A 21,210-nucleotide genomic window follows, 5' to 3' on the forward strand; every position below is an offset into this window, starting at 1 on the left:
CCAAGCACCCTGTATTAGACATGGCTTTGAATACGGAAGTGGTGAAAATATAAGCCCTCTGAAACACAAAACAATCTTTGGATCACTCCAAATCACACAGATCTGAACTCCAGAGACTGTCCCCTACAAGAGGACATGTGCTGGTGCTGATCCAGTCTCTGGTTCTGGACCTAAGGCCTCGAATGTGGCCTCCCTCCAAGCACCCTGTATTAGACATGGCTTTGAATAAGGAAGTGGTAAAAATATAAGCTCTCTGAAACCCAAAACAATCTTTGGATCACCCCAAATAACACACCCCTGAACTCCAGAGACTGTCCCCTACAAGAGGACATGTGCTGGTGCTGATCCAGTCTCTCGTTCTGGACCTAAGGCCTCGAATGTGGCCTCCCTCCAAGCACCCTGTATTAGACTTGGCTTTGAATAAGGAAGTGGTGAAAATATAAGCCCCCTGAAACCCCAAGTTGGCAACTACTGTAAGGAGGTGCTTCAGACACTCAGTTGCCAATACCCAATACCACCATTGTCTCCAATTTAGGTAAAATAGGACATATGGAGTTCAGCTGAAATGGAAGGAGATCTCCAGGTACGGTAATCATAATATGGAGGGTCCTCAGTGGGGTATAATTTGTAACTCTCAGAGTTCTCTAGGTGGGTTGGCATCAATTGTCAGGTAGTACCTATGTGGGGTATAATTCCACATAGGCCAGCCTAAGAAGCCTCCATGTCTCGGAGAATGTTAAAACCTGTCATTTGGAGATCAGTTGTAATTTGTGGGGATCTCCAGGAGGGTTGGCAACCACAGTGTCATCAAGCCAGGCAGCCTTAGCATGGACCTGCCTGCTGCCAGAACTGCCACTGTCTCCCAAAGAACCCCAGGAGCAGCGAAGGCTGAGGGTAAGGGCAGAGGCATGGACCAAGCACAGGAGCGCATGCCTGGCAGCCCACGGCCTTCCCCCTGCTGAGGAAATGTCAGGAGAGCCAGTACAGGATCTGATCTACTCCTCCTGAGTAGCAGAGATGAGCCAGCTTGGAGCAAGAAGCTTAATGAACCCAGCCTCACCTGTAGGAGAAACTCCCTTTATAAGGCCGCAGCTAGCATGGGATTAGCTAGTCACAATTGTGGTATTCTGGATTTGGCTGTTGGTGAGCTCTTTGGTTCTGGCTGCCTGAGCCTTGGTGGGTCACAGTCTTTGATTTGGGAATCTGTTACTTGACCATGGAATTTGACCTGAGGATCTTTGTTGTTGGCCCTGTTGTCATCAGAACTTGCCTCCAACCTAGTGAGCAGAATACTTCTAATCCTTCTGGTTCTATTTGTTGCTTTCCATTATACTCTTAGATTATGTTGCTGCTGTTTCTGTGGGTTTGTCATGAAAATATGGTTTAGAGCACATTATACTAAGTGATACATGTATATTCTAATGAACTTTGTTTTAGAATTTCATTAGGCTGTCTTGGTTTGGGGCATAAATTGAGCCAAATGTGTAAGTTTGGTTTTCTATAGTGCCTTTAATAAATATGAATCTGCCTTTCGGATCTCTTAGTGTATCTTTATGTTGGAAGGGTAAATATTTTTACTTTACCCTTCCAACATAAATTTTAAATTTCAGGCATGGGAGAGACGGAGCTCTTTCAATATGCTATCATTCTCTTCAACACCGACACCACACCCTCTGCTTTTCTCCATTTCTCAGCTTCTTCTGGTGGTAGCTAGGATAATTCACCCCATGAAGTAGGTTCAGGTATTTCTGCTGTTCTTAGTGCAGAGGTAGTCAAGTCAAGTTTATTATTACAGTCTGCGACCAGTACGTATAAAACCATTTGCAAATCAGTTTAAAAACAGTCGAGACTGGATACTGGGGAAGAACGATGAATAAATATAAGAGTAAAAAAATAAGATCATCATAAATTAGTAGTTTAAGCTGCCTTATGCGATTTACGTTGCTTGTAGACCTGGGCACAGAATCTTGCTACTTGATGTGGTGTCTGGCGATTCCAATCAGACAAAAGATAATCAAGTTTGATTTTATTTGAACTTGCAAGGAATCTTTCTACTAATGGACTAATGGTTTCCGCTCTAATTTTACTATGACTTGGGCAGTTAAAGAAGATGTGCTCCATTGAGTCAATTTCTCTTAGGGGATAGGAGCAAAGCCTAAGAGAGTAATGGACAGCTTTAAACTTTCCTTCCAGGACGGCAGAGGGTAGAGTTGAACTTCTAGCTAAAGCAAATGCCCTTCTGGAGTTACTGGATTCAAGAAAGTAAAAATAGGCTGCAGGAGCGGCAATATATTTAGTAGTATCTGAAGAAATAAAACCTGGTGCTCTAAGAAAATGTTTGTCTTTCAATGTCTGTCACTCTCTGCTTAATGAGTGATTTTGCTCGGTCTAACCCCATGACTCGCAAACTTTGAGGGGAAAGACCCAATTTTCCCAGGGATTTCAGAGTCGCCTTTTGCCAATTAGATTGAAATTTGTCTTGGAATAACAGAGGGAGCAGATGTTGCAGGTTTAGACGTCCTGACAGCCTTTTGAAAATTGAAAGGAAGGTGATTCTGGACTCTACCCTTAACATTCCTGTTTCCAGTCTAACCCATGAGTTAGGCATGCATTTGGGCACTTGTAATAGGGCTCTAAGGAATTTGGACTGCACTCTCTCAAGTTGAGAGAAAGAGGAGGATGGCAGCCCCAAGAATGATCTGTATAGTAATTGGGCCAATGGTTTGGCTTTAAACAATCTGAGTGCAGCCGGTACATACTGCCCCCCTTGTGATTGATAGAATTTCAGTATACCGTGTGCTGTTTTTTCTCCCACATCAGCAATGAAGCTGCTATGTGTTGTTTTGGTACCTGAGGCTTGCAAAACTACACCCAAATATTTGAAGCTGGTAAGTTATTCTAACTGATGCCCCTGAAGCTCCCATCGTCTGATCTTTGGATTTTTACCGAAAGCCAGGATCTTAGTTTTTTGGTAATTAGTTAGAAGGTGTTCAGTATCACAGAAGTGGGAGAATTCTTTTAGAGCTCGTTTCAGCCCTATGGGGGTCTTAGAAAGTAATACAGCATCATCTGCATAGAGCAGTACGTGAATGTGCCTATTTGCTAATTTGGGAGGGTGCAATCCAGGGTCATTCAAAAGGTTTACCAAATTGTTGATGTAGAAGATAAACAGAAAGGGGGCTAGAAGGCACACCTGCCTGTAAGTTTGAATGGGGTCAGTCAAATGCCCAATTCGGCTGCACCTTACTAAGGGCAGTTTGCTTGTGCATAGCCCCCAAAAGGAACAGCAGTCGCCTATCAGTAGAGGAGGCTTGCAGTTTCCTCCAAAGTCTATTTCTAGAGACTGTGTCAAAAGCTGCTTTTAAATCAACAAATGCCCGGTAAAGTGATGCTTCATCTCCTGTAGCGTATTTCTCTACAAGGTGTTGCATTACTAGGCAGTGATCTATTGTTGACCTGCCAGCTCTAAACCCAGCTTGCTCATCAGCAATTATATCCTCCTGTTCTAGCCAGTCTAAAAATTTCTCCAGCAGATGTTTTGTAGACAACTTGCTTACAATGCTTAGTAAGCTGATTGGTCTATAATTGGATGGATCCTCCTTCTTTCCCTTCTTATGGAAGGGGACTACTATAGCCATTCCCCAATCATTGGGGATGTAGCTGGTTTCATCAATATAAGTAAATAGGGAGGCTAGGAAAGTTGCCCACCAGTCCTTATTTGTTTTTAGTAATTCTGGAGATATTCCATCAAGCCCAGGAGCTTTTGCATTCTTTAACTGGCTAATATAAGCTTTTACCTCTTCGGCATGAACTGGGGGGCATTTGGCCAGATTTTCTATTGTTAGGGCAGGAGGGGGTTGAATAAGATCATCATACGTTTTTTGGAAAAAAAGTCCATTTATCTGGGGGGATACAGGAAGCCAAGGGGGAGGCGGCTGTGGAGGCGCGGTTTGACACTAGTTTCTAGAACACCACTGAGTTTTTGCTCGTAGCTGCTTCAATTATATTGGCCCACAGTTTTCTGGTATGTTCTTTCTTACAGTGGGCAACCAGTGATTTATATTTCTTTTTAAAAAATGAAAGAGAACGATATGCATCCTGTCTGGTCTTTTCATCAGCTCTCAGTGCTAACTTATAGGCATAGATTAAAGCATTTTTAGCACAAATACAGCTTTGATCAAACCAAGGTTTAGATGACAAATTGGTCTTGACCAGTTTTCCCTCTCGAGCACCTACCAAAAGTGGCCTTTAGGATTGGACGAGGTCATCATAACTCTTTAAAGGATTTTCAGATTTTGAGGAAACCTTAAAAGCTTGACTATATAGTTGTAGGTTCTAGTGCAGAGGTATTTTTCCCTGCACTTGTTCCTCTGCAGCAAGTATGCTCTGCGCATTGCTACAGCAGAATTTCCCTACTTTCCTCCCTTTTATTGCAGTCATGAAGCTGACTTTCTGCCCATTTCTTTCCAGACACAGCAGAATAGCTGTGAAGATTTTAGTGTTTTCCACTCTGCCTCTTCTCTTGGTGTTGCTGGGATACAGTTTGCTCTATGAAGTGGGTTTTTTTCTTCGCTCTGGAGGCAGTTTCCCACCTTTTCCCTTTTGTTTTCCTTCTCACTTCTTGCTTGGCTTCCTCAAGTTGCTGAAAAGTTTCTTTTTGTAGCATTGGAAGCTATTTCCCCACCTTTTTTCTGGCTGGCACAACAGAGTGTCTTCTACTCCCACCCCCTTCTCATGTTTGCTGTGAGACAATGAGAGAGAGAATTATGTTGTACTTGAAAAGGAGATACTTTTGTCTGCAGTTACTTAGTTTGTTTGCTTTCTTCTTTTTAGCTGGCTCTCTGGAGAGCTAAAAAGGAGTAGTTTCAGTAAGGATTGTTCCTCTCAAGTTGACTGAGACTTTTGAGATAACTTTGAGTCTCCTAGACTATTTTGAGATGCAGCAATGACTGGCAGTATTATCTGAAAGCGGGATGATATAACTCATAAGGTTTGCCTTTTTCGAGAGTTAATGATCTCATATTGCCTATCCAAAGCCATACCATACTGCTGTTATTCAAAGAACAATATACATGAATCGCTAGCATCTTTTTCACCTTAATAATTACTTCAACTGGTCCACTTTGTTGGGGGGAAAGGTTAAAAAATAGCTTTTCTTCAGAGGTGCAATGGATCTTGAATCAATAGAGAGTCAGCACACGAGTTTAGCTTTTAAAATCATTTACTTCTAAAGGAAAATGTTAACAGGATTGCCTACAAAATAACAAATGCCTGGAGCTACATTCTCACTACTGGTTACAAACAAAGAGCTGTGATAACTGAATGGAGAATCTTCTTCTTCCTCTGTCTTCTTGACCCTGAAAGAAAATCACCTGACCTGTTGACCAATAACAGTTTACAAACACTCTCAAGTTTCCCGGGCTTGCAGATTATTGGCTTTGAGCCAGGTTCCCCTTCCAGGTCAATCTAAACAATAGCATGGTAGGTAAACACATTAACCCCATAATGACTGAATCTCAGACCTTGCAACACACATATATTCCAACACATTTATGGTACAGGTTTCTCCTATTTGTTTTACATATTGGGAAATGTCTTGTTGGGGTAGTGGTGCTCATTCGAGAGTCTTTCTCCATCAGGCTGCTCCCCTTGCCAAAGATTGCTGGCATTGATTGTCTGGGCCTGGTGTGGGATGCTGAGGAGACTATAGCCACCTGTCTGGTGTACCGATCGCCCAGCGCACCAGCAGATGCTGTGCCTGGCCTGTTAGAGGCGGTGGCTGGCTGGGCCTCGGAGTACCCCAGGCTTCTGGTCTTAGGGGACATCAATGTCCATGCCGATGATGCTACCTCCTCACAGGCCATGGACATGATAGCCTCCATGGCAGCATTAGGACTCTCCCAGTTTGTATCAATGCCCACACATCGAGCAGGACACACACAGGATTTGATCTTTGGGTTCGGGATACAGGTGGATCTGGATGAAGCTATAGCAGTGCCATGGTCAGACCACCTCATCCTGAGGGCTTGTCTGGGCACCATGACCCCCTCCTGCTTGGGCGATGAGCTGATTTATGCTCACCCATGGAGTCAAATGGATCCAATTGAATTGCAGAACGCTCTGCAGGATCCGATGCCCCCTGGTGGCTCATTGGATGAGCTGATAGAGGACTGGAATGCCCGTTTCTCTGAAGCTATTGATGAGATTGCTCTCTCTGCCCCCGAACTAGAGTAGCTCCTTGGTATACTGATGAGCTACGACAAATCAAATGGGAGCTGAGACGGCTAGAGCGAGTGTGGCGGCGACTCCATGATGAAGTGACAAGAACATCTTATAGGACGTTTATGAAGGCCTATGAGATGGCACTGAAAGCTGCAGAGACTACTATGCAGATTCCACTGCGTCCACTAGTTCTCGCCCAGCACAACTTTCCAGAGTGATTTAGTCTTTAACGTCCCTCACACATGGGACAAATAAAAATGTAAATTCGGTAATAAGCTGTGAGGCTTTTGGAGACTATTTTGCGGACAATATCTTGTCACTCCGCCAGGATCTGTCCATCACAGTTGATGCAGTATGTGTACTGGAGGCCCCTTGGTTGTCCTCAGGGTTGACATTAGATCAATTCAGGCCACTCTCCCAGGAGGAGGTGGGCAGAGTCCTGCATGCTGTGAAACCTACCACGTGCCCACTGGACCCGTGCCCATCATGACTGGTGAAAAGTGGTGGTGATGGGATTTGGGCACCGTTAGCTGACATCATTAATCTTTCTCTGAGTTCTGGGTTTTTTCTAGACTCACTGAAAGAGGCAGTGGTGCGGTCCTTATTAAAGAAACCATCACTGGATCCTGCTGATCCAGCCAATTATCACCCAGTTTCGAATATTCCGTTCCTGGGTAAGGTAATTGAGAGGGCGGTAGCAGAACAGCTGCAGGTATACCTGGGTGATGCCTCTATCCTGGATCTATTCCAGTCCAGCTTCAGGCCTGGCCATGGTACAGAGACGGTTCTGGTTGCCCTCACAGATGATCTGCGGCGACACCTGGACCGGAGTGGTTCGGCACTGCTGATACTTTTAGATCTTACAGCAGCATTTGACATGGTCAGTCATAATCTTCTGACCCACTGCCTTGCCGATGTGGGGATTCATGGAACAGCCCTGCAATGGCTGAACTCCTTCCTTCACAGTCTAGGACAGAGGATGGCACTCGAGGAACAGATGTCTGCTTATCATTCTTTGGTATGTGGCATCCCTCAGGGGGCGATTCTTTCCCCGATGCTATTTAACATCTATATGTGCCCCCTTGCCCCGTTAGCCCGCAGCTTTGGGCTAGGTTGTCACCAGTATGCGGATGACACTCAGCTCTATCTGCTGATGGATGGTGTTATGACCTTTACTTTCTTTAGGGTATATTTTTCTTTTAATCTTTCTCTTAACCCTCTGGGTAGTCTGCTGCCACCCGGAATATTTTATTCCAAGATATTTTATTTAAATTTTCCCTTTGGTAACGTTCCTAAGCATCAGGCTCCTTCGTGGTTCTATGTGGCCCTGAAGATAGGAATGGGATATAGCAATGACAGCTACACTGGGATATAGCAAAACAAAAATAAACTTTTATTTATTTGAGAAGCGTATCGGTTTCATAAACGTAGTTCTTGGTTCTTAAAGTTACTTCATTTACTCTCATTCACACAGCTGGCCTCTCTTTCCCTGACTGAGTGTCCTTTCACAAACATGCTCAGTTCAGGTTCCACACAGGTTATATTTCTCTCATAAACACTTCAACATATTCAGGCAGCACACAGCTAGCCTGCTGTCTTCTGACTAAAAATTTTCTCTCTACTCTCAGTCTCAAACTGCATTCACTCCACTCCACCCACCTCAACCAATCATATTGTCAGAAACTGTTTTAACCTAAGTAACGCCATATTTAATCGTGTAGTGTTTAGACTTCTTTCCCTCCAGGCAACACCTGCAAGGAGCCGATTCCATGGGAAAGGATCCTGTCTTATCTGCTGTTCCAGGCAACACCTGCAAGGAGCCAATTCCATGGGAAAGGATCCTGTCTTATCTGCTGTTTCAACCTTGGCCAGCTCAGTGCACCTCTGAGAAGTTTTGCTGTATGAACTCGGGGGGGAGGCTGGGCTCCGGGAGTGTGAAATGTAACAACCTTTACTCTATGATTCATTCCTAGCAACGCTTTGCTCCGCCAGGATCTCTAATCCTGGAATATGCACATCTGGGCTTGAATGCTGTCTTTCACAATAAACCTTTCGAAATCAAAAGACCTCGTCTTCTTGCAGAAGGGAGTGAAACAGACTATCAAGTCTGGAATGCCATAGCCTGACACATATCACTCACTCATCCATCTCCTTCACCCCCCCCCCACTCTTCACCTATCTCATCAAGCATTTAAAGATACATGCACACATTTACTTGGAATCATTACAGATGGCCAGTCTGATCTCCATACCTGCAGGACCGCCTCTTCCATTACGTCCCCTGCAGGGTGTTGTGCTCTGCAGACAAGCAACTCCTGGTGGTCCCTGGCCCAAAGGACATCCATCTGGCCTCAACCAGGGTGAGTGCTTTTTCTGCCCTGGCCCTGGCCTGGTGGAATGCTCTCCCGCTGGAGATCTGGACCCTGTGGGACGTGTTACAGTTTTGCAGGGCTTGTAAAACGGAGATGTTCTGCTGGGTCTTTGGCTGAGTGCCAGCGAGTGTCCTTCTTCTTCCATCTAAGACCACCATTTCTTCCGGAGCTGCCCTCAGCCATCTGCCATGCCTGTATACAGACTCCCAATATTTGTTTAAATAGCCTGCTCCTGGGCTATTTTAATCATTTTTTAAAAAATATTATTGATTTTATGTTTCTGTGATTTTAATGTATTTTTTAATGTTGTTAGCCACCCTTAGCCCATCTGTGGGGAGGGCAGGGTATACATCAAATAAATAAATAAATAAATAAAGTTACGGTGAGCTTTTGAGCTGCTTGATGTCTGTGGACAGGACCATTTAGGGGGTGCTCAATAGGGTTTCTCAGTTGCATTTTTTTCAAGAAAGTAATCTGTATAAAACTATGCCCCTCTTGAGGTCTGTGCCCAAGGCGGCTGCCTAGTTGGTCTAATGGTAGCACCGGCCCTGTCTATAGTTACGGCAAACAGAAATGGGGAAAGGGGACAGCCTTGTCTAGTTCCCCTTGCTATATGGATATCTATCGAATGTACATTGTTAGTCCTAACTGTAGCTTTTGGAGAAAGATAAAGAGCATTAATGGCATTTTAGAATTGGTCGCCAAAACCCATTTTTTGAAGTAAAAGTTTTATATATGGTATTTCCACTTAATCAAATGCCTTCTCTATATCAAAGGTCAGAAGTAATGCAGGGGTTTTGTATGCTACACAGAAATTAATTATAGTTAAAGTGTTACGTGTATTGTCAAAAAGATTCCTTATTGGCATAAAGTCTGGTCTGGTCAAGGTGAATGTAGTTGGTTATTTAAATTTAGACAATGTTTTGGCAAATATGCTTGTAAAGACCTTTTGGTCTTGATTCAGTAAGGGTATTGGTTGAGAAGAATTTAGTATTTGTAATATCGTTGTCCTTTTTTGGAGTAACTACTATTTCAGCCTCTGACCAAGATAGAGGGATGCTACCTCCTATCATAACAGAGCTGCATGTGGCAGTTAGTGGAGTTGAAAGTAGGTGAATGTATTTTTTTGTAAAAATTTGGCAGGGAATCCATCCCTGTCTGAAGCTTTATTTTTTTCAAGGATTTGATAGTGACTGTAACATCTTCTGTTGTGACTGGCTGGTCCAGATATTGTTTATGTTCTTGTGAGTTTTTTTCCAAATTTCCTGTGATGATAAAAAATTTAAAATATAATTAGTGTCAGGATTGTCTGATGTACAAATGGTTTGGTAGTATTCAGCAAATACATCGGCTAATTTTACAGAATTAGTTTGAATTTTTCCTGGGTGCCTTTAATAGCTTGTATAGAATGTGAGGAGGTTTTCCCCTCTAATTTTATGCAAGTAAGTTTATAGATTGGGTGGCCTTTTTTGTGTTCATATTCTAGTTTTCTTATTCTAGATATCATTTCATTTCTAATGTTTTCTTTTTGCTCTTCATGACAGGAGGCAATGGAGATTAATTTCCCTCTAAGTACCACGTCCATAGCATCCTACACATGGATTTGATGAATGCCACATAGTTTGTTTCTATTGTTTAATTTCTAAAGAGACTTCAGAAGAAATTTATTTGTTAAATAAAAGTGATTTATTTAGTTTCCAATTTGTTTGATATCATTTATTCTCAGTGTACATTCTGTCCAAGCATAGTCTGTCCACAACTTGTCACCAATCCTTGATGTAAGAGTTTGACTAATTAATTTAGGAGATAAGAATATGTCATTTAAATATGTAATTTAGAAGATAAGAATATGTAATCAATCCTTGTGTATATATTGTGGATAGAAGAGAAGTATGTATAGTCTGTTACCAGTGGGTTTTGAAGATGTCACTAGATCAATAGATAAAGCCTAAGAGCCATTAATTGATCTTAGCAGCTTAGTAACTGTATTGTTAATTTTAATTGCTTTGACACGATAGGCAGTAGAATTTAAAAGGCCATTCAGAGAGGAGTGATACAAATGTTTACTGCTGGCACATTGATTTATCCATGCTGAATGAAAGCAGAATTGAAAGCCAAGAGAATCAAGTGCACTCTGCATGAAGACAGCTCGCCAGGTTGTTTTGATCTACAAGCAGCTCTCCACACTGAAAGCAGTGAAAGCAGCTTTCTCAGTAATCATGCTTTGCGGTATTATCGAATACAATTTTTAAAGTTTGTATATGTACACTCACACATTATGCAATGCATTTATATTTTGTATCACTTTCATATTTACCAAAATACTTAATTTCACAGGTCAAGGGATGGTGTCATGGAAATATAAATAATAATAATAACTGTGCTTATATACCACTCTTTTACACATATTAGCACCTCACCCAGAGCAGTGAACAAGTTAGTGTTATTCTTATCCCCACAATGGAGCTGGGGCTGAGAGGAGTGGCTGACCCAAGGCCACCTACTGAGCTCATGTCAGTAGTGGGATTCAAACCAGTAGACTGCTGATTATGGTTTAGAACACATACTTAGTGAAACATATGCATTCTAAATAACGCTGTATGAACTTCACTGTAGTTCTTTTTCTAGTATGGTGTATAACTGGTGCTTCTTTATCTTTGACAGCCAATTAAAAATAGTGAACAGTATCAAATACATGTTCTTTAATTGTTAGCAGAGACCAAGGATGATCTGGTCATGTAACTTTTCCTGTCATTTTTACTATCTATATCTCTTATCTTGCAGCTGGGCATAGTGGTACTTTTGGCTAGGTAGAATGTCACATGATTGGAAATAGTAAATAGTGGTTTGATATTTATCTATGTTATCATATGAAAAGATGTTAGATTTCTGCATAAGATAATATATAAAAATGGTAATCCAAATAGCAGATCAGGGTTTTGGCCAAAAGAAATCTCATGAAGATCTAGGCAGGAAACTTACCCTTGTAATATGTGCTACGGTAACTTGAATGCATTTCATCGTTAAGCTGACTGAGTTAGATTTCATTCAGAAATGTTAGGAAACTTAATTCTTGTTGTGTTCATCTGTTCTATTTTTCTATGTTTCATTTAAATGAACATTTATATTTTGATACCTCACTTAATGAAAACAACTAGTGTTTGTTAATGAAAGAAGCCATTAAACTCTTAGGAGGAGTCTCCTGGTTGGGAGAGTGCAACAAAAACATACATCCCATTTATTTTGTACTGAAAAACAGTTTCACTAAAACAGAGAAATGTGTTTTCAGTTCTCACTTGAAGGTTTCAAGCTGCTCAGGATTTAAGATAAAACCTTCAACCCATCTCTACCGAGTATTTAATACTTTTTACTTAATGTTTAAAGGCTATGTTAAATATTTATGCCTAATATGATTATAGAAGCAATACTGTTTGAATTATCTATATACTTATTTGAGATGGATTGTTAGTAAATTTACAATTTTATGAAATTTTTACCATTTTATAACGTTACCACTTTGTACCACAAAAGTTTTGCTTGTAGAAGAGGTTGCCAAAAATAAAATTCCCCATCCCCCCATCGTGGGGCGAGGGGCGAGGGGCGAGGGGCGAGGGGCGAGGGGCGAGGGGCGAGGGGCGAGGGGCGAGGGGCCGAAGACGAAGACGAAGACGAAGACGAAGACGAAGACGAAGACGAAGACGAAGACGAAGACAAAAGGACAGCTGGGCCCCCGGGGGTCGCGGCTGCGCCGCTCCCCCCGACGCCCCCCGCCCCGCCAGAGACTGGATCAGCACCAGCACATCTCCCCTTGTAGGGGACAGTCTCTGCAGTTCAGGGGTGTGTGATTTGCGGTGATCCAAAGATTGTTGGGGGTTTCAGAGGGCTGATATTTTCACCACTTCCTTATTCAAAGCCATGTCTTATACAGGGTGCTTGAAGGGAGGCCACATAGGAGGCCTTAGGTCCAGAACCAGAGACTGGATCAGCAACAGCACATGTCCTCTTGTAGGGGACAATCTCTTGAGTTCAGATCTATGTGATTTGGCATGATCCAAAGTATTTTTCTGCTGCAGCTGCCGCCCCTTTCTTCTTATTGTAATGTTCTGGGGGAATCCTATTTTGAAGCTGTTTACTCAAAATCTGGGTTTTGTAGTATGACCCAATATAGGTCCCCTTAGAGTGCGGAGTCTTATGAATATGGAGGTGTATAATATGTGCCTCTGCAAACTTTATTTTGGAGTTATAGCTTTTCAGTTTTCCCACAATATTTTTCTTTGGCTTTGCGAATAACCAATAAGGAACTGCAAATAAGGAACTGGGAACTGGGAACCAACTTCAGCTTCGTCAGCTGATCCCACTTTTGAATTACTCTGATCTTGAAAAAGTTTTTCCTAATATCCAGCCAGTACCTTTGTGCATGTAATTTAAGCCCATTGCTTCATGTCCTACCCTCTGCTGCCAACTGGAACAGCTCCTTGCTCTCCTCCAAATGACGGCCTTTCAAATATTTAAAGAGAGAAATCATGTCCCCCCCCTCAATCTCCTCTTCTCCAAACTAAACATTCCCAAGGCCCTCAGTCTTTCCTCGTAGGGCTCAGTCTCCAGACTAGACATGGGCACGATCCAAAAAAAAAATACTGCTCAAGCTGATTGTGGATCTGCGCTAGTGACGACCCCAGGTCACCGATTCACTCCGATCAAGTCCCGTTTCCGATCTGGGATCTGGGATCGGAGGGGCACCCCCCCCACACACACACACTTAGAGCCAATGGGGGGGAAAGTTTTTAACCCGGTGATGAGCCACCTCCCCTCAGGGAGGGGACGTTTTCAGACACACACACACACACTTAGAGCAGAGGGGGGGAGTTTTTAACCCAGCGACGAGCTGCCTCCCCTCAGGGAGGGGATGTTTTCTCTTTCACACACACACACACGCACGCACGCACGCATGCACGCACTTAGAGCAGGGGGGGAGTTTTTAACCTGTCCCTGTCTCTCCAAATAGAGAGAGAGAGAGACACCCCATCAACAAGTTTCAGTCAGCTTTTTAAAAAAAGCAGGGATAGAATCCTCCATTCCTCCCCACCCGATTTTAAAAGCAAGCAGCCAGTCTTCCAAAAGCATATTTTAAACAGGAAGAAAGTAAAACCAGGATCCACACGGATCCTCGCGGATCCTATGGTTTTTTAAATAGGAAAAACACAAATGAAACATCAAATCACATATCACAGCCAGGTCCACAGACTGAAATATAAAAAACACAGATCCAAAAATATTTGCCGCTGCCACGGTGAAAAAACATGAATCTGAGACACGGATCCTCATGAATTCATATGATTTTTACATTGAAACAAACAAAAAAAGGCTGTCATATTTTAGATCTTTTGGTCCTGTTTGTGGCATTGGACATGATCTTGGACAGTATACACTCCTGCTCAGCTCCTCTGAGCCCTCTATTTACCATTGACCCACTGGGCTGAGAAGCCAGGAGGAGAGAGAGATCTCTTTTCAGTGTTAACTCTTTCAACGCACTGAATGAACTCAGGACAGGGCGCAAAACAGCTTCAGTTGATAGCTGCTCTCAAAGCCAGGGGTTTTTGTTTTCATTCAGTGCATTGAAAGAGTTAACACTGAGAAGAGATCTCTTCTCAGTGTTAACTCTTTCAACGCACTTAATGAACTCAGGACGAGAGGAGCGCAAAACAGCTTCTGCTGATAGCCGCACTCAAAGCCAGGGGTTTTTGTTTTCTCTCTCTCTTAACCCCTTCGTCTCCCAATCACTTTGCTTATATTTTTCTCAGGAAGCCACCTTTTCACTGACAACTGTTTGCTTTTCTGCGCTAAGGGAAATATTATCAAGTTTCAAACACAGATCAGGCATTCCCCTGCCTCCGTTGCCAGGGGAATAGATTGTTGGCACCTGAATGTCTAGCTTCCTGATCCTATCACGATCACCCCGTCAGCCCTAGTCCAGCCCTCTCCCAACTGCTGGATCATTTGCCATAGAAGACAACGATCCACCAGGTCCCGATTGCGCAAATGCCATTATCGTGGGGTTTTCTTAATTGTAATGCAGATCGTGCCCATCTCTACTCCAGACCCCTGATCATTCTGTCACTCTCTTCTGCACCCTCTCAATTCTGTCCTCATCCTTTTTGAAGTGAGGCCTCCACAACTGCACACAGTACTCCAGGTGTGGCCTGACCAAGGCAGTATAGAGACGGACTATGACCTCCTGCGATTTCGATGCAATGGCCCTTTTCATACAACCCAAGATTGAGTTTGCCTTTTTTGCCACCACATCACACTGACTGCTCATATTTAGTTTATAATCCACTCTTTCTCCAAAATCTCTTTTGCAGAAGTATATCCCCCACCCTGTATTTATTTGTTATGTATTTTACTTCATTTATACCCCTTTGCCTCCAATGGGCACCCAAAGTGGCTTACATCATTCCCTCTTTTCCATTTCATCCTCACAACCTGTGAGGTATGTTAGGCTGAGAGAGTGTATTAGCCGGCAAGCTTCCATGGCAGTGAGGATTCAAACCTGGTCCTCCCAGATTCTACTCTAACACTCTAACCAGTACACTATTTATCATTCACTCACTCAATCAGAACCCACCACATAGTAGTGTTGCAACATGGCTCCTTCCTAGGCAACTTTGGTAATGAGAGAACTTTTGAGTGGCACTTACACCACAATTCCCACACTAGTGTGGCCTTTCGCAGACACTGAGGTGACATAGGCATTTGAAAGAGCTGCACTATGGAAATACATTTAAAATAATAAGAGAAATACTATGGATGGAATGTCATTTAGAATGGCTGCTAATATATATGCATTTTACCAACACAGTTGTTTTGCATGAAGGCATAAGCATGAACACTCAGAATCACAGAATCACAGAGTTCGAAGGAGCCATACAGACCTTCTAGTCCAACCGCCTGCCCAATGCAGGATGAGCCTAAAGCATCCCTGACAAATATTCATCCAGCCTCTTCTTGAAAACTGCCAGTGAAAGGGAGTTCACCACCTCCCTAGGCAGCTGATTCCACCTTTGAACTACTCTGACCATGAAAAAGTTTTTCCTAACATCCAGCCGATACCTTTCTGCATGTAATTTAAGCCCATTGCTTCAAGTCTAGAGATGGGCACAAACTGCATTACAAACATCCAAACCCCATGAAATTGGCAATCGCGCGATTGCGATCTGGCAGATCGTGATTGTCCTCGGCCAACGGACCAGCATTTGGAAGAAGCCTGGTTCGGTGCGTTTGGCCGCAGTTTGGGAAGCCAGACAGTCAGGTGTCATCAATCAATTCCCCTGGAAACGGAGCCAGGGGAATGCCTGAACTCAGTCTGCACTCCTTCTGTCGCCCTGGAAACCCAAATGGAAGCCCAGCTTACCTTGATTGGCAGGTCTTCCTTCCAACCATGGAGCTGCAAAGTGGTTACAAGTTGGGAGAAGACACCTGGGGGAGGGAGGGGGAGGGGTTTTTCTGACTCACGGGCACTCCAAACATCCCTTCAAATCCTGATAGGCAGCTCTGATGGCCAACCACAGACCTCCTGTGTTGCTCAATGGGACCTCAGCTTATAAAAAGCACTGGGCTCCCAGGATGGGTTTCACTTTCAGCGAGCAGTGGAGTGTGACAGAGCTGTTGCTTGCTACTTGCTAGCCTTTGGGGAGAGAGACAGTTTAATTGAGCTTGGATTTTGGGGATAGGCATCTATCTCCTCTGGTTCCAGGGCTGCTGCCTGGCTCTGGGGCCAAGCTCAGTGGGCACCTCGGCTAAGGGCTCACGTTGATTATTATTGATCAGTGCCTGATCTGGTCAGGTCTGTGGGAGTGGTGGGCTAGGGCTCTAGTCCCTCCCTTCCTCTGGTGCCAGGGCTGCTGCCAGACCCTGGGGCCAAGCTTGGTGGGCACCTCGACTGAGGGCTCACAGTGTCATCTCCTTTCCTCTCCTCAATTGTTGTTTGCTGGCACTATGAGGCTTCGGGTGCGGGACAAGGGTGGTCGTGGGGGGAAGTGCAGAGATTGTCCTGGTTGCAGCACGGGAAGCAGTGCTGTGCAGGGCTCTGGAGCAGCAGAGACTCCCACACCCAAAAAATCACCTGTTGCCACTGTGGAGGAGGCTGAAGAGCTCTTGCCGCCGGCGGAAGAGGAACTCCTGAAAATTTTTGAGGAGGAGGAGGCTGAGGGATCCTTGGAGGAATAGTTGGGGTTTGAGGAAACTGCCATCCCGTCCCCATCCCAAACTACTGGTGGTGCTGTCCCTGCCTGCAGTCCACCCATCACTCCATCTTCCATTGCCAGCTCTGTGGCATAGCTTTCATCCTCCCTCCCCTGGAACTGTTAGTGGGCCACAGTTCAACCTCAATGTTTGGAGACACTTTCGGGCCCTTCCTACTAACCCTTGTGTGGTGCAGTGCTGTGTGTTTGATGGCCTGGTGCGCAGGGGCAATGACCCGAAGCACCTGTCATCGACGGCCCTGACTTGGCACCTGAAGAGGCACCACCCAAACCTCTGGTCTCCATCCTCGGCCAGTGAAACATCCGTCGGGGGGAGACAGAGGGCCACCAGCTTATCTGATCTAGGATCGGTGGAAGGGTCTCCAGAATGCACCCCAAGCAAGAAGCCTTGCCCCAAGGGTGCTGCTGGTGGGAGCGGAAGGGTCAGGCAGGCCGCCCTGAGGGAAGTTGTTCCATTGGGGTCTGGGGTGGTGCCGCTGAAAAGAGTGAGGTCAAGGGCTCAGGAGGTGGGCATTCATGTGGAGGCACAGATGATTGCCCTGCAAGTCTTCCCCCTATCGGTCGTGGAGGGCGTGGGCTTCCAACTGTTGCTCCAGCACTTTTTCCCATGGTTCTCCATGCCATCACGGTGCACCGTTGGGTGTCAAGTCGTGCCTTCCCTCCATGAGTCAGTGCGAGACATCATGCGCAGAGAGCTGTTGGCTGCCCAAGGCAGAACAGTGCACTTCATGGCTAACCTGTGGAGCAGCTGCCATCACGGGTACCTTGCCATCAACTCCCACTGGTGGCAACCAGAGGACCTCCACCACCCCAGGCCAAGATCTGGCAGCTGTAAAAAGGTGCCCAGCTTGACCCTGGGCTACAGGGCGGTTCTTCTTCAGGCCCGGGGGATGGGCGAGGTCCACACTGGGAAGAACATCACCACCACTGTAAAAGCGGCTCTGAGAGCAGAACCACAAGTGACAAAAGGCACAGATTGGACACTTATCAGCTTCCCTCAAGTTTTGATGGGAAATGTAGGCATCCTGGTCTCGCAGCTTCGCTCTCTGACTGCTGTCCAATGGACTTTTCAACTGTCACTTGTCCAACATTCCGCCAAGCTGCCTACATTTCCCATCAGAACTTGAGGGAAGCTGACAAGTGTCCAATCTGTGCCTTTTGTCACTTGTGGTTCTGCTCTGAGTGAGTGGACATCCGGGGTGGAAGGGTTTGTCCGTGGCTTCATGGTGACGGATGCGGGAGCCAACATGTTGGCAGCCCTGAAAGAGGCATCCCTCCTGGGCCTGGTGTGCATGGCGCACAAGCTGCACCTTTTGATGTCATCTGGCCTTTCCTTGCAGGGCTCAGTCTCTAGACCCCTGATCATTCTCATCGCTCTCTTCTGCACTCTCTCAATTTTGTCCACATCTTTTTTGAAGTGAAGCCTCCAGAACTGCACACAGTACTCCTGGTGTTTATGAAAGAACTAGATACATGGATAATATTCTCATTAACCATTAAGATCAAGTGCACTTACTATATCTAAGGAAGATGCCTGGCATTTTTTGATGTTACATTAAAATTGTGGCAACAATATCAAAATTATGATGGATTTTTTTGAAGTGGAAGAAGAAACATTGACCTGTAATGTAACTAATGCATACATTTCTTGTATATGTCCTGGAGTCTGTTTTTGTTTTGAACTCTACTAAAGAGTATTTGTCACCTCCATGAAGTGAAGCATTTTTTCTATGAGAGCATGACTAATAAAGTACCATCTGGGAAATTCAAACATCCGCTCAAATTCCTTTTTAACATCTGGAGATTTATTTATGATTGTCATTGTTTTTGTATGAAAAAGTTTTCGAATAGCTAGCATTTTATTTGAAAAAACTGTTGGACCAATGTTTCCCACCATGCATCACAATAAAGTTGACAAATATTTTGCAGATAAATTAATAAGTGTTCATTTATCAAGTGTCAAAGGAATTTGAGCTAATGTGGGACAAGGGTACTTTGGGCTAGGAGTAGAGAGACATTGGTTCAAATTCCACCCTGCCATGAAGCTGACATGTGACCTTGGACCAGTCATTTTCTCCTCAGACTAACTTACCTCATGAGGATGTTGTGAAGGGGGGGGACGGGTAGGAGAAAGATGTACACTAAATTGAACTCTTTGGAGTAAGGGCAGAATAAAAACTAGAAATGTTAATAAACAAAGGCTGCAGTCCTAAGAACGTTTTTCTAAGAATAAAATAGTACTTACTTCTGAGAAGACCTAATTAGGATTGCTCCCCAAAGTCATCAGTTACAGTTATAAGGAAAGAACTTCATTCAGCATGCAAAAAGGCATGATAATTAAAATAATTTCAGAAACTAAGCAAGTAATAGTCCAACTCCTTATTGATTAAAATTTCCACCCACCAATTTGACTAAACCAATTAGCCCTAACATGTTGATATGGGAAAGTTATTTCAACACTGTCATGAATGGAATTATTTTAAATGACATAAAGCATATATCATCTATGTCTTATGTATGCAGGAGAGGTTAATCAAGAGCCATGAGCCATCATAATTAAATGGAGCCTCCATGTTCATGAGCAACAGCCCCAGTTCTGAAAGGCAACATCAGAGGAAAGCCATTGGCTCTCCATGTCTGCAGGGAGAAAAGGGAATCATACCTGGACAGGGAAAGGAGGAACCACAGGCCTCAGTAGTGTATAAAGTCAGGCCTACACTCCTTCTTACCTCTTTGGTGCTGCACTGCTGATTTCCCTCTGACTTACAGTGCAGTCCTGAAAAATAAATCCTTCTAAGCTCATTTACTTCAATTGATTTAGAAGGGTGTGACTCTATTCTGAGGACTGCACTGTTAGTAAATGAGTGGTGGGGGAAGTGGAGAGATGGAGTGGGGAAAGATGAGGAAGTTAAGGTCCCTTGTGTGCAGCAATATGTACAAACTTAGCAAAATCTAATATCTTGAACTTGACTTGTGTCCCATTTGCTGAATGGCCTCCATTGTTTTGAAATTATACTGAAACAAGATCTACATCCACTCTGACAATCTGTACACAACATGTAGCACCCCATCTTGGCTGTATGTAACAGCCACCACTCTTGGTCCTGTTATCCTATTCCTCATAATTGTTTCCCTCATCATTTCAAGATGGTGGCATGCAGAACAGACTGACAAAGAGGGCTCAATTTGAGTTTCTTATCTTCTCAGGCCTTTGAAGTGGGCATTGACAGGACGTAAGTCCTAAATACCATTTCTAATAGAAGAAGAAAAATGGGAGAAAAATGCTTATTTGTTGTTGTGAGAGTTGAGTCAAAAGGCAGAATTACCCAAATATTTTTGTGCCTCATCCAGATGAAAGCTGGGTTGCATTTACTCTGGGTTCTGAAGATTAGAGAAAGTCTTTTTATATCAATAGCCTTCTGTATTGTGTGTTTTTAAAAAATCTGATTTAGAACAATGTGACTTTATACTGCTTCATTCTCTTTCCCCTTCCATCTTCAATGCTTATGCCACAACTTATGCCAAATATGCTTTCTTACAGACTTTGAAGAAAATCTTCTATGGCAGTCTTAAGAACAGGGCATTTGGGTTAAAGAAATCTGCTGAAAAGAATATAACAGAAGGAATAAGAAGAAAATAAAGGATTCAATGTGATGTAAAAACAGGGAGAAAACATGAATTAAAGAAAAGGAAAGAAGGTTATAAGATATCAAGGAGGGTGGAGAGGGGAAAATATAAACGGGGAGGGATAATAACCCTCTGGAGTTCACACCAGTTTAACTTGTTTGGATCCTATGCTTTCCTGATAAAAAGGCACAACAATAGAAGGAGAAATTAATGAGGTAAGCCTACTCCATACTGTCTGTGCAACACACAAGGCAAGATCATGTTGCCAGCAAGTGTGCTCAAAACTAATGCTATAGTTCAGTGATAAGCCTGTTGAACATGAACTGTATTGCTGTAAGCACCATGGCAGGCCTGCTCAGATACAGGTGTAAAGTCCCATTCCTAAAGAGCCATAGTTTACAAACAGGGGTTTTTTTTGTCAAGGACATACAGAAAGGAAGGACTGGGATGGCAATCCCAGTCACAACAATCAATACTATAGCAATATTGTTGGAATGAAGAACAGAACCCATCACACACTGACTGCCAGAAGGTTTGGAACTTGCTGTGGGACCCATGATTCCACACAGGCTCAGCATGGGGTTGCTATGGGCCCTAGGGACCAAAGCAGGGGTGTAGGGGGAGGGAGGGAGCAGTGGGGCTCCCCATTGCATTGTAAAATGACTTTATTCTCCACTACAGCAGACGGGACACAGGGCACACTGAAGCACAGGTCAGAAAAAAATTGC

The sequence above is a fragment of the Eublepharis macularius genome, chromosome 2 (genome assembly GCF_028583425.1).
Source record: "Eublepharis macularius isolate TG4126 chromosome 2, MPM_Emac_v1.0, whole genome shotgun sequence".
Taxonomy (NCBI): Eukaryota; Metazoa; Chordata; class Lepidosauria; order Squamata; family Eublepharidae; genus Eublepharis; species Eublepharis macularius.